The 11,647-nt window shown below is 37.3% G+C and overlaps 1 non-coding gene across 1 annotated transcript; it reads right to left on the bottom strand.

Annotated features, from left to right (window-relative positions):
* Positions 1 to 10,486: 10,486 nt before the first annotated feature.
* On the bottom strand, positions 10,487 to 10,558 carry TRNAC-GCA (transfer RNA cysteine (anticodon GCA)). The gene has a single exon. It is a non-coding gene; the product is annotated as a tRNA-Cys (tRNA).
* Between the last annotated feature and the right edge of the window lie 1,089 nt (positions 10,559 to 11,647).

Genomic DNA, 11,647 nt, shown 5'->3' on the forward strand with positions numbered 1-11,647 from the left:
CTACCAAACTCACAAAGTATAATCTTCAGTTTCCTTCTGTTTCATAGTCCCATTTCCCCCCCCCCAATAATTTTTCTGTTTTTTATTCATAATTGTGTATTAGTTTTTTTCTCTTTTCCTTTTTTTTTTTTTTTTTTGGACTGCAGTGTGAGGATGATGGTATCTTAGTTTCCTGGACAGGGATCAAATCCCCATCCCCACCCCTTGGAGTCTTTACAACTGGATCATAAGGAAATCCTAATTAGTTAATTTTTTTTTTATAAACGTGTAGTTGGTTTCTCCCAAAGTTTGCCCAAGTTCATGCCCATGGCATCAGTGGTACCATCCAGCTGTTTCATCCTCTGATGCCCTCTTTTCCTACTGCCCTCAATCTTTCCCAGCATCAGGAACTTTTCCACTGAGTTGACTGTTTGCATCAGATGGTCAAAATACTGGAGCTTCAGCTTCAGCATCAGTCCTTCCAATGAGTGTTCAGGGTTGACATCCCTTAAGAGTGACTGGTTTGATCTCCTTGCTGTCCAAGGGACTTTCAGGATCTTCTCCAGCACCACAGTTCAAAGGCATCAATTCTTTGGTTTCTGCCTTCTTTACGGTCCAGCTCTCATAGCCATTCGTGACCACTGGGAAGACCATAGCCTTGACTATACGAACTTTGTTGGCAGAGTAATATCTTGATTGCAGCTTGTAACTCATCCAGCTTGGCATTTCTCATGATGTGCTCAATTTATAGGTTAATCAAACAGGGTGTCAGCAGACAGCCCTGTCATACTCCTTTCTCAATTTTGAACCAATCAGTTGTTCCAAACAGGGTTCTAACTGTTGCTTCTTGACATACATACAGTTTTCACAGGAGACAGGTAAGATGGTCTGGTATTCCCATCTCTTTAAGAGCTTTCCATAATTATGATCCACACAAAGGATGTGTGTGTGTGTGTGTGTGTGTATGCGTATACCACATCTTCTTTATCCATTCATCTGTTGGAACATAGAAGTGTGTGTATCTTTTTGAATTATAGTTTTGGCCAGATATACACCCAGGAGTGGAATTGTTGCATCATATGATTATACTATTTTTAGTTTTTTAAGGAACCTCCATATTGTTTTCCACAGTGGCTGTACCAACTTATATTCTCACCAACAGTGTAGGAAGGGCCCCTTTTCTCCACATTTTGTCCAACATTTGTTATTTGTAGACTTTTTAATGATAGCCATTCTGACTGGTGTGAAATGATACTTCATTATAAGTTTGATTTACATTTCTTTAATAACTTTTAGCAACATTGAGCATCCCTTCATGTGCCTATTGGTCATCTGCATGTCTTCTTTGGAGAAATGTCTGTTTGGTTCTTCTGCCCATTATTTGGATAATGTTATTGTTTTTGTTGTTGTTGAGCTGTATGAACTATTTATATAGTTTGAAAATTAAGTCCTTGTCAGTTGCATCATTTGCAGATATTTTCTTGCTAAGGGCTTCCCTTATAGCTTAGCTGGTAAAGAATCCGCCTGCAATGCAGGAGACCTAGGTTTGATCCCTGGGTTGGGAAGATCCCTTGGAGAAGGGAAAGGCTACCAATCCCGTTATTCAGGCCTGGAGAATTCCATGGACTATACAGTCCATGGAGTCGCAAAGAGCAGGACCTGACTGAGCGACTTTCACTTTCACTTTCTCCCTGTCTGTAGATTGTCTTTTCATCTTGTTTTTGGTTTCCTTTGCTGTTTGAAAGCTTATAAGTTTGTTTAGATCCCATTTATTTATTTTTGTTTTTATTTCTACTTAAGAAAACATTGGTACAATTTATGTCAGAGACTATGAGATTTTTGCCTATGAGAAGAGATTTTTACAAAATTTTAACATTAGAAAAAATAGTCAATATTTTGAGCCAGATTTTTTAAAACAATATTTAAAATAAGTAATCAATCTCTTTTTACCCCTTAAATGACCACATTTCAGGACACAAGACCAAAGAGTCATAGAATATTCCAATTAATATTCCAATTACCAGTTTCATTCTTTCCCTTATTTTGTGAAGATCCTCTCTACCATCTTAACAGAGAGACCACTTAGCTTCAGCTATGTCTACTCTTGTAAACATTTTCATTATTTTTGGCCAAATCTGTGTCTCTCTGGCAGAATCAGTAAACTATAGCCCTCAAGTCAAATTCTGCATGTGCTTATGGCCTACAAGCTAAGAATGGAAATCACGCTTTTGAATGGTTGAGAAAAATCAAGAGAATAGTAATGTTTAATGACACAAGACAATTAACAATAATTAAATTTACACCCTTAAATAAAATTTCAGTAGAACACAGCCATACTCATTGCCTGTTTATTCACTGTGGCTGCCTACCGGCTACAATGGTTCTTCTGGTTTCTTACTTTTAAAATTGGAGAGTATTTTATTTTGCCTTCACAATTTTTTCTGAATTGAGAGAATTACAGATTTGCATTCAATTGTATGAAATAATATGAGATCCCTTGTATATTTTTCCCAGTTTTCTCCAATGGTTATATTTTGCAGCACTATAATTAACAAGACTCATTATATTGACAGTGATACTGTCTACTGATAATATTTAGGTTTCCTCAGTTTTATTTGTACTCATTTGTGTGTATGTATAAATTCTATACAACTATTGTCACTTGTAATCACAAGATCAGAAAATGTATTATTCCTGTATTTTTTCCTGAAAAAAAAGTTAAATGTCAGCACTAAATGACTGAGCAATGATTCAAAATAAACAGAAAAATTCCAAAACTGGAAAATTATATATTATAAAGGCTGTATGGTCCTTGTTCATATTACTTTGTTTTCCTCAATTAATTACTTCTATTTTGGTGGACAAAACCAACAGTTGTGACTTTTGCTAAGTCTACACCTCAAATTAATAAGAAAAATAATAATATTCAATAAGCTTTTAAAAATATGATCTAAACATTTTCTAGCATCTCATTTATTAAGTCTTTTGCTTTCCATTAATCACATTCTTTGTACTACTCATCATTATTTTTCTAATTTTTCCTTTGGTTTATTACATTCAATTTTTAATTTTTTTATTTTGAAATAGTGGTAGATATTAAATAATATATAGACATTCAGATTTTGCTAGTTTTTCCACTAATGTTTATATTTGTTCTAAGATTGGATCCAGGCTCCACATTACATTTAGTTGTTATTTAATTTGTCCTTAATTCCAGTTAGAAGAACATTTCCTCAGTTTAAAAAACTGCATTTTAAAAATTGTTGTTATTCAAGAAGAGTACTTTTGAAGAGAACTGGTTTAGTATTATTTTTTTAACTCAACAGGCAGCTCTGTGAAGTCAACCAAAATGAATACATAAAAAATTGTCTTATTTTTAAAAATATGAAAGTGAGACCCATCTAGTGGACAAAATATTGTATCACACAATAACCAGATGCAACTCTATCTTTCTGCATGTACATATAAATCATACGGATATACGTATGTAAGTCAAATATTTTTTTATTGGATTTTCTCCTGAAACAAAAATTTTTATAAATCATTTCATAATTCAATATTATCTCTCTTATGAAAGGATGCATCTAGAAACTTCTACACATTGTCTTGAAAATACTAATCTCAACTCTCATTTACATATTTTTTCAAACACAGCAGAAATAATTAATTGAAAAAATTTTACTTATTCATGTGTATTCTGTTTTCTTCCAGGTAATGGACTTTTACAATTTTAGAAATTATACTGAGTAAAGGTCCTGGAATTTTGCGTATATTTTCATAACTTTACATCACTCTGTGACAGGATTAATTTCTGCCTGATGGCCAATCTCAAACAATGAAGGGAAAGCTACCAATAATAAATCAAACTATTTTACTACAGAAAATTAGCCTTCCAAGTGAAATGGAACATATTCATAATTTGCTTGATAAAATGATTTGAATTCCTCTATTTAAGGGGGCAAGTAGAATAAGCTAATACTTTTCTTAAGAATGGAAGCTATATGAGAGCCAGAATATATTTCCTTCTTTTGAATTGAGCACTTTTTGGCAGACAAGTGATGGACAAAAGGAAGAGAATATTTCATCTAAGATACAGATTCTTAAAATTTTCAATAGATGCAACTACCTTAGTGATGGGTTAAGGGAAGGAACTCATAAAGCCTAAACAAAGAAGGCAAACTGAATTGGAAGCCATTCAAGTCAAAATCAGAGGAGAATAAAATATAATTTTGTAAAAAGATAAAATTTTCCCTTAAACTAAACAATGGAGTGCACCTTCTGGTTTCATTTACATTTATATTTACCCAGAGTAGTTTTCTCTCAGGGAAAACAATTTTTTCCTCTTTCAGTGAAATCTGTAAAATGTAAACTGTTAGATATCTGTAGACTCTCCTAGAATGCACAGCTGGAAAAACAAGGATATTTAAACCCTCAAACGGTTTGGGTTCATTTCAAGGTTTTGTTCTTGGCCTTATGAATGAACCAAAAAGTTGCCCTTGGCCTGTAAATTTGGGAATAACAATTTGAAACCTTTGAATAATGTGTTTCATTGGTGCGTATTTTATATAAAATTTTTCCATTTAATACATCTAGTATTTAGCAACTTTAATAAGGGACTAAAACATATATATGGATATTAATAATGTTTGATTTCTTTTCTATGAAAATGACACGTTTTCTAAGCTCACACATTAACTACAATCATATCTTTAGGCATATAGTTTTATCTGAAAGTTGATAATTTTCAATTTAATATTCCCAATGTAGCTAAAAATTAACGTTTCAATATATTTAACATATTTCATTGTACAAGATTGTTTAAAAAAAGAATGTTTATGCATAAACACTCATACAGTAATAATAGAAAAAGTGGTATTATCTTTTGTAACAATGTAAATCAAACCTGGCAGCTGGTGTTTGGCAGTTAAAGAAGACCCATCAAATTATTCTTACAAATTATGATGAACAACTAAACCCAAAGTGACCCCTGGCACAACTGGCTGATAAGTTAGTCAAAGAAAGAATTACTAGCAATTATGTTTTCTGATTGCTTACCAGTTGACAACAAAATTTGTGGTTGATGTAGTCCTGTGTATGTCTGTTTTCTTAGCTAGCTTCTTGTTTTGACGCTTAAAGCACCAATGACAAAAATTTTTACTTTTTACTTCAGAATCAGAGTCTTTGTTCAGCCTTAAATATCTTCTGCTTCTGCCTTATGTTAGCTCATGACTATAATGTGTATAAGATTAATGTGCAAAAATCAACTGCTGTGGATTTTCTGTGAGCCTTTCTGGAGGCATATTTTTATGGATTTGGGAGGAAACTGGCAAACCAGAAGGAGAGAGGAAGATTTGATGAGATAAGAGAAAAGATATAATGTCCAAAGTCAAACTTCTTTCCACCTCACCATTTGGCCTGTAGCAGCATTGGGCTTCCCATGTGGCTCAGCTGGTAAAGAATCTGCCTGCAATCGGAGAGACCTGGTTTCCATCCCTGGGTTGGGAATATCCCCTGAAGATTGTAAAGGCTACCCACTCAAGTATTCTGGCCTAGAGAATGCCATGTATAGTCCATGGGGTCACAAAGAGTCAGACATGACTGAGCAACTTTCACTTTCAGCATCAGTAGAAGTAGTAGTTTTTAGGTCCTGCCACTTGTTTCTGCCTCATATCCTGTTTGTGATGTGCGATAGAATAATATTGTTAAGATATTAACTATGTCTCCTTTTCTTTCTCTCACCTGGATTTATTATTTATCTTCCTTCCAACTCCAGTAAATAGACCTTGCCATGTTCATCTCTTCCAGAAGGGAAGCATCAAAACAAAAACAAAATGCCGACAACAGCCACAAAAACAATAACAATTCTTTTAAAAGAGACTATTTGAGATTCTTCTTGGCCTTGGTTTTCAGATATTTAAGGCCTTGGGAGAATGAAGAAGATTTAAAATATAAAGATACATGAAAGAAAAATAGTTATCTTTCCCACCAACTTTTCCAACAGTAAGGACAAGAAATGGAGAAGACAGTATAAGAACAGAGACTAGGAGGGACGTGAGGAATGAAGAGAGATTGATTGCGGTGCCCTCCGTCCTTGTCCATGGTAGAGTCCTGAGAGGTTGACATCAAGACCCAACATAGACATCATTACAGCAATTTCTGTAACATGTCACAGGGGCATGTATGTTAAGTCACTTCAGTCATGTCCAATTCTGTGCAACGCCATGGACTGTAGCCCGCCAGGCTCCTCTCTCCATGGGGTTCTCCAATAGAAACACCATATTAATAGTAAATAACAAACCCACTAGAAGGGGCCATGGGAGTAGGAATTTCAGTACTCAGCTTAATAGTCTGATGTCCAGTGACCACAGGCAGAAAGACAGGAATGAAATTGTTAAAGATGTGGTTTACCACCTCTTAAGTACTTGGAATTACTTAATTCCCCCAAAACTTAAACCCAAACCCAGGGAAAGGGGCATGGGGGCTAAACTGACTTACAACAATTTTATCCTACACTTATAAGATGAATGCTCAAAATAAGATTAATTTTGTTATAAAAAAGTAAAGTGTATTTCTTATACACTGAGTTCTTGCACACTTAGATTGATATTCACATCTACTGTCAACACAGGACACAAAGTCCTTGCAGTGAAGAAAGGTGAACATCAATGTGTTACTGCTCAGACATGTTTGACTCTTTGTGACTCCATGACTGTAACCCACCAGGCTCCTCGTCCATGGAATTCTCCAGACAGAAATATGGGAGTGGGTAGCCATTCCCTTCTCCAGGGGATCGTCCCAACCCAGGGATCAAACGCGGGTCTCCTGCATGGCAGGAAGATTCTTTACCATCTGAGCCACCACTAAAGGAAGGCTTTGCACTGTTGGCAAAGGCAGCAACATTAGAGCAAATTTGAAAAGATGAGTAGGAATATGCCAGATGGATAATGGATGAAGGTCATTTAGGGAAAGGGAGACTACACACAACACTGAGAAAGGGAAAAGGAGAATTGTGTGTCTGAGTAAGATCAAGAGGTAACACGTGGGACACAGTAACCTAGAAATTAGTAAGCAGAGAGCCCTGAGGATGGAAAAAAAAGACACAGCTGGAGCATCAAAGTCCCTGTGAAGAAGTGTTGGTTTAGTTCTATATTGACAAGGATCTATGAAAATGTTTTAAACAGAGGCATGGCATGAATCAATCTGATCTGTACAAAATTAATTCAGGTGGAGTGTGTAGGATTCTTTGAAAGGCAGACAGATCTGTTAGGAAGCTGACGAGAAATTATTATGGTTTAAACTGTAGGAGTGGAGACAGAAGATAGCTCAGATTTACTTGGCATGTATAATTGATGGGATTTAGAAAATTAGACATTAGTTATGAGGGAGAGGTTGATGATAGCCCCCAATTTCTGAATGGAATGTTAGTATAATTAATCAAGCAAGATAAGGAATATAAGAAAGACATACGTAGAGATGGCCAGTTGAATGTTGGAGATAAATTTTTGGACTTCTGGACTAAAAGCAGGTTAGAGAAATTCCATAGCCACAAAGCATGGTTTGAGTAAATTTGTACAGCTTTTCCAATATTTGTGGTCTTTACCATGCTTTCACTATTTCTCTGTCACTTTCCTTCTTCAACCTTGAATTAGCTGATGCATCTGGTGTGTTCTGTGGTGCTCACATTTGACATTCCTTGAGCCTATCTTTGACTTCAAAGTTGATCCAATCCACCTCCTCTGCTGATTAAATTGTGGTATGTTGACCATAATCCCCTTGCTTGAGGATTATTTGAAATCACCTTGTCCTTCTTTATGGCAAGAAATAGGCCATGAACCATTTCAACAAAACAAAACAAAAAAATAACAGATTAGGAGACATTATCATTTCAGACACTATAGTTGGAAAATCACCTTGTCAACAGATCAAGTTGGCATTCACTCACCATTTGAAGTGGGACACCCCGGTGGCTCAGACAGTAAAGTGTCTTCCTACGATGTGGGAGACCCAGGTTCAATCCCTGGTTTGGGAAGATCTCTTGGAGAAGGAAATGGCAACCCACTCCAGTATTCTTGCCTGGAAAATCCCATGGACAGAGGAACCTGGTAGGCTATAGTCCATGGGGTCACAAAAAGTCTGACATGGCAAAGCGACTTCACTTTCACTTTCATCATCTGAAGAGGCAGCAGCTACAAATGATCAGTGAATTGCCAGATATATCAATTGCTTCCACCCTTATAATAAGGGATAATACATATGTAGTGATTTTTAATTCCAGGCTCATATTTTAAGTGCTTTGCATATATTATTTAGTCCTTTGCCTCAAACCTGTGAAATAATTACTATTATTATCCCTCTTCTATAGATGAAGAAGCTGAGACATAGAAAAATAAAATTGATCAATAATGCACAGTAAGGTGGATTCAAACCCAAGTAGTCTAGCTTCAAAGACTTTACACTTGCTCAATATACAGTACCCATTTGCATTAACTTTCTATTGCTACTGCAACACATTACTACAAACCAGCCTTGTCTAACTCAATGAAACTAAGCCATGCCTTGTGGGGCCACCAAAGATGGAGAGGTTATGGTGGAGAGTTCTGACAGATGTGGTCCACTGGAGAAGGGAATGGCAAACCACTTCAGTATTCCTACCTTGAGAACCCATGAACAGTATGAAAAGGTAAAAAGATAGGACACTGAAAGATGAACTTCCTAGGTCGGTAGGTACCCAATATGCTACTGGAGATCAGTGGAGAAATAACTCCAGAAAGAATGAAGGGATGGAGCCAAAGCAAAAAAACACCCAGATGTGGATGGGACTGGTGATAGAAACAAGGTTCGATGCTATAAAGAGCAATATTGCATAGGAACCTGGAATGCTAGGTCCATGAATCAAGGCAAATTGGAAGTGGTCAAACAGGAGATGACAAGAGTCAACATCAACATTCTAGGAATCAGTGAACTAAGATGGACTGGAATGAGAATTTAACTCAGATGACCATTATATCTACTACTGTGGGCAGAAATCCCTTAGAAGAAATGGAGTAGCCATCATAGTCAACAAAAGAGTCCAAAATGCAGTACTTGGATGCAATCTCAAAAACGACAGAATGATCTCTGTTCATTTCCAAGGCAAACCATTCAATACCATGGTAATCCAAGTCTATGCCCTGACCAGTAACACTGAAGAAGCTGAAGTTGAATGATTCTATGAAGATCTACAAGACCTTCTAAAACTAACACCTAAAAAAGATGTCCTTTTCATTATAGGGGACTGGAATGCAAAAGTAAGAACTTGAGAAACACCTGAAGTAACAGGCAAATTTGGCCTTGGAGTAAAGAATGAAGCAGGGCAAAGGCTAATAGAATTCTGCCAAGAGAACGCACTGGTCATAACAAACACCCTCTTTCAACAATACAAGAAAAGACTCTACAATGGACATCACCAGATGGTCAACACCGAAAGCTGATCGATTATATTCTTTGCAGCTAAAGATGGAGAAGCTCTATACAGTCAGCAAAAACAAGACCAGGAGCTGACTGTGGCTCAGATCATGAACTCCTTATTGCCACATTCAGACTGAAATTGAAGAAAGTGGGGGAAACCACTAGACCATTCAGTTGTGACCTAAATCAAATTCTTTATGACTATGCAGTAGAAGTAAGAAATAGATTTAAGGGACTAGATCTGATAGACAGAGTGCCTGATGAACTATGGATGGAGCTTCATGACATTGTATCAGAGACAGGGATCAAGACCATCCCCAAGAAAAAGAAATGCAAAAAAGAAAAATGGCAGCCTGAGGAGGCCTTACAAATAGCTGTGAAAAGAAGAGAAGTGAAAAGCAAAGGAGAAAAGGAAAGATATACCCATTTGAAGGCAGAGTTCCAAAGAATAGCAAGGAGAGATAAGAAAGCCTTCCTCAGTGATCATTGCTAAGAAATAGAGCAAAACAATAGAATGGGAAAGACTAGAGATCCCTTCAAGAAAATTAGAGATATCAAGGGAATATTTCATGCAAAGATGGGCTCAATAAAGGACAGAAATGGTAGGGACCTAACAGAAGCAGGAGATATTAAGAAGAGGTGGCAAGAATACACAGAAGAACTATACAAAAAAGATCCTCATGACCCAGATAATCATGATGTTGTGCTCACTCACCTAGAGTCAGACATTCTGGAATGTGAAGTCAAGTGGGCCTTAGGAAGCATCACCATGAACAAAGCTAGTGGATGTGATGGAATTCCAGTTGAGCTATTTCAAATCCTGAAAGTTGATGCTGTGAAAGTGCTGCACTCAATATGCCAGTAAATTTGGAAAAGTCAGCAGTGGCCACAGGACTGGAAAATGTCAGTTTTTATTCCAATCCCAAAGAAAAAGTGAAGTTGTTCAGTCGTGTCTGACTCTTTGCGACCCCATCGACTGTAGCCTACCAGGCTTCTCCGTCCATGGGATTTTCCAGGCAAGAGTACTGGAGTGGGTTGCCATTTCCTTCTCCAGGGGATCTTCCCAACCCAGGGATCGAACCTGGGTCTCCTGCATTGCAGACAGACACTTTACCATCTGAGCCACCAGGGAAACCCCATCCCATAGAAAGGCAATGCCAAAGAATGCTCAGACTACTGCACAATTGCACTCATCTCACACACTAGTAAAGTAATGCTCAAAATTCTCCAAGCAAGGCTTCAGCAATACCTGAACCATGAACTTCCAGATGTTCAAGCTGGTTTTAGAAAAGGCAGAGGAACCAGAGATCAAATTGCCAACATCTGCTGGATCATCAAAAGCAAGAGAGTTCCAGAAAAACATCTATTTCTGCTTTGTTGATTATGCCAAAGCTTTGACTGTGTAGATCACAATAAACTGTGGAAAATTCTGAAAGAGATGGGAATACCAGACCACCTGACCTGCCTCTTGAGAAACCTGTATGCAGGTCAGGAAGCAATAGTTAGAACTGGAGATGGACCAAAAGACTGGTTTCAAATAGGAAAAGCAGTACATCAAGGCTGTATATTGTCACCCTGCTTATTTAACTTATATGCAGAGTACATCATGAGAAACTCCGGGCTGGAGGAAGCACAAACTGGAATCAAGATTGCGGGGAGAAATAGTTATAACCTCAGGTATGTGGATGACACCACCCTTATGGCAGAAAGTGAAGAAGAACTAAAGAGCCTCTTGATGAAAGTGAAAGAGGAGAGTGAAAAAGTTGGCTTAAAGCTCAACATTCAGGAAACTAAGATCATGGCATCTGATCCCATCTCTTCATGGCTAATAGATGGGGAAACAGTGGCTGACTGTTTTTCTGGGCTCCAAAATCACTGCAGATGGTGATTGCAGCCATGATATTAAAAGACTCTTACTCCTTGGAAGGAAAGTTATGACCAACCTAGACAGCATATTAAAAAGCAGAGACATTACTTTGTCTACAAAGATCTGTCTAGTCAAGGCTATGGTTTTTCCAGTGGTCATGTATGGATATGAGAGTTGGACTATAAAGAAAACTGAGTGCTGAAGAACTGATGCTTCTGAATTGTGGTGAGAAGACTCTTGAGAGTCCCTTGGACTGCAAGGAGATCCAAGCAGTCCATCCTAAAGGAGATAATTCCTGGGTGTTCATTGGAAGGACTGATGTTGAAGCTGAAACTCCAATACTTTGGCCACCTG

Source organism: Muntiacus reevesi, chromosome 21 (assembly GCF_963930625.1).
Source record: "Muntiacus reevesi chromosome 21, mMunRee1.1, whole genome shotgun sequence".
Classification (NCBI taxonomy): Eukaryota; Metazoa; Chordata; class Mammalia; order Artiodactyla; family Cervidae; genus Muntiacus; species Muntiacus reevesi.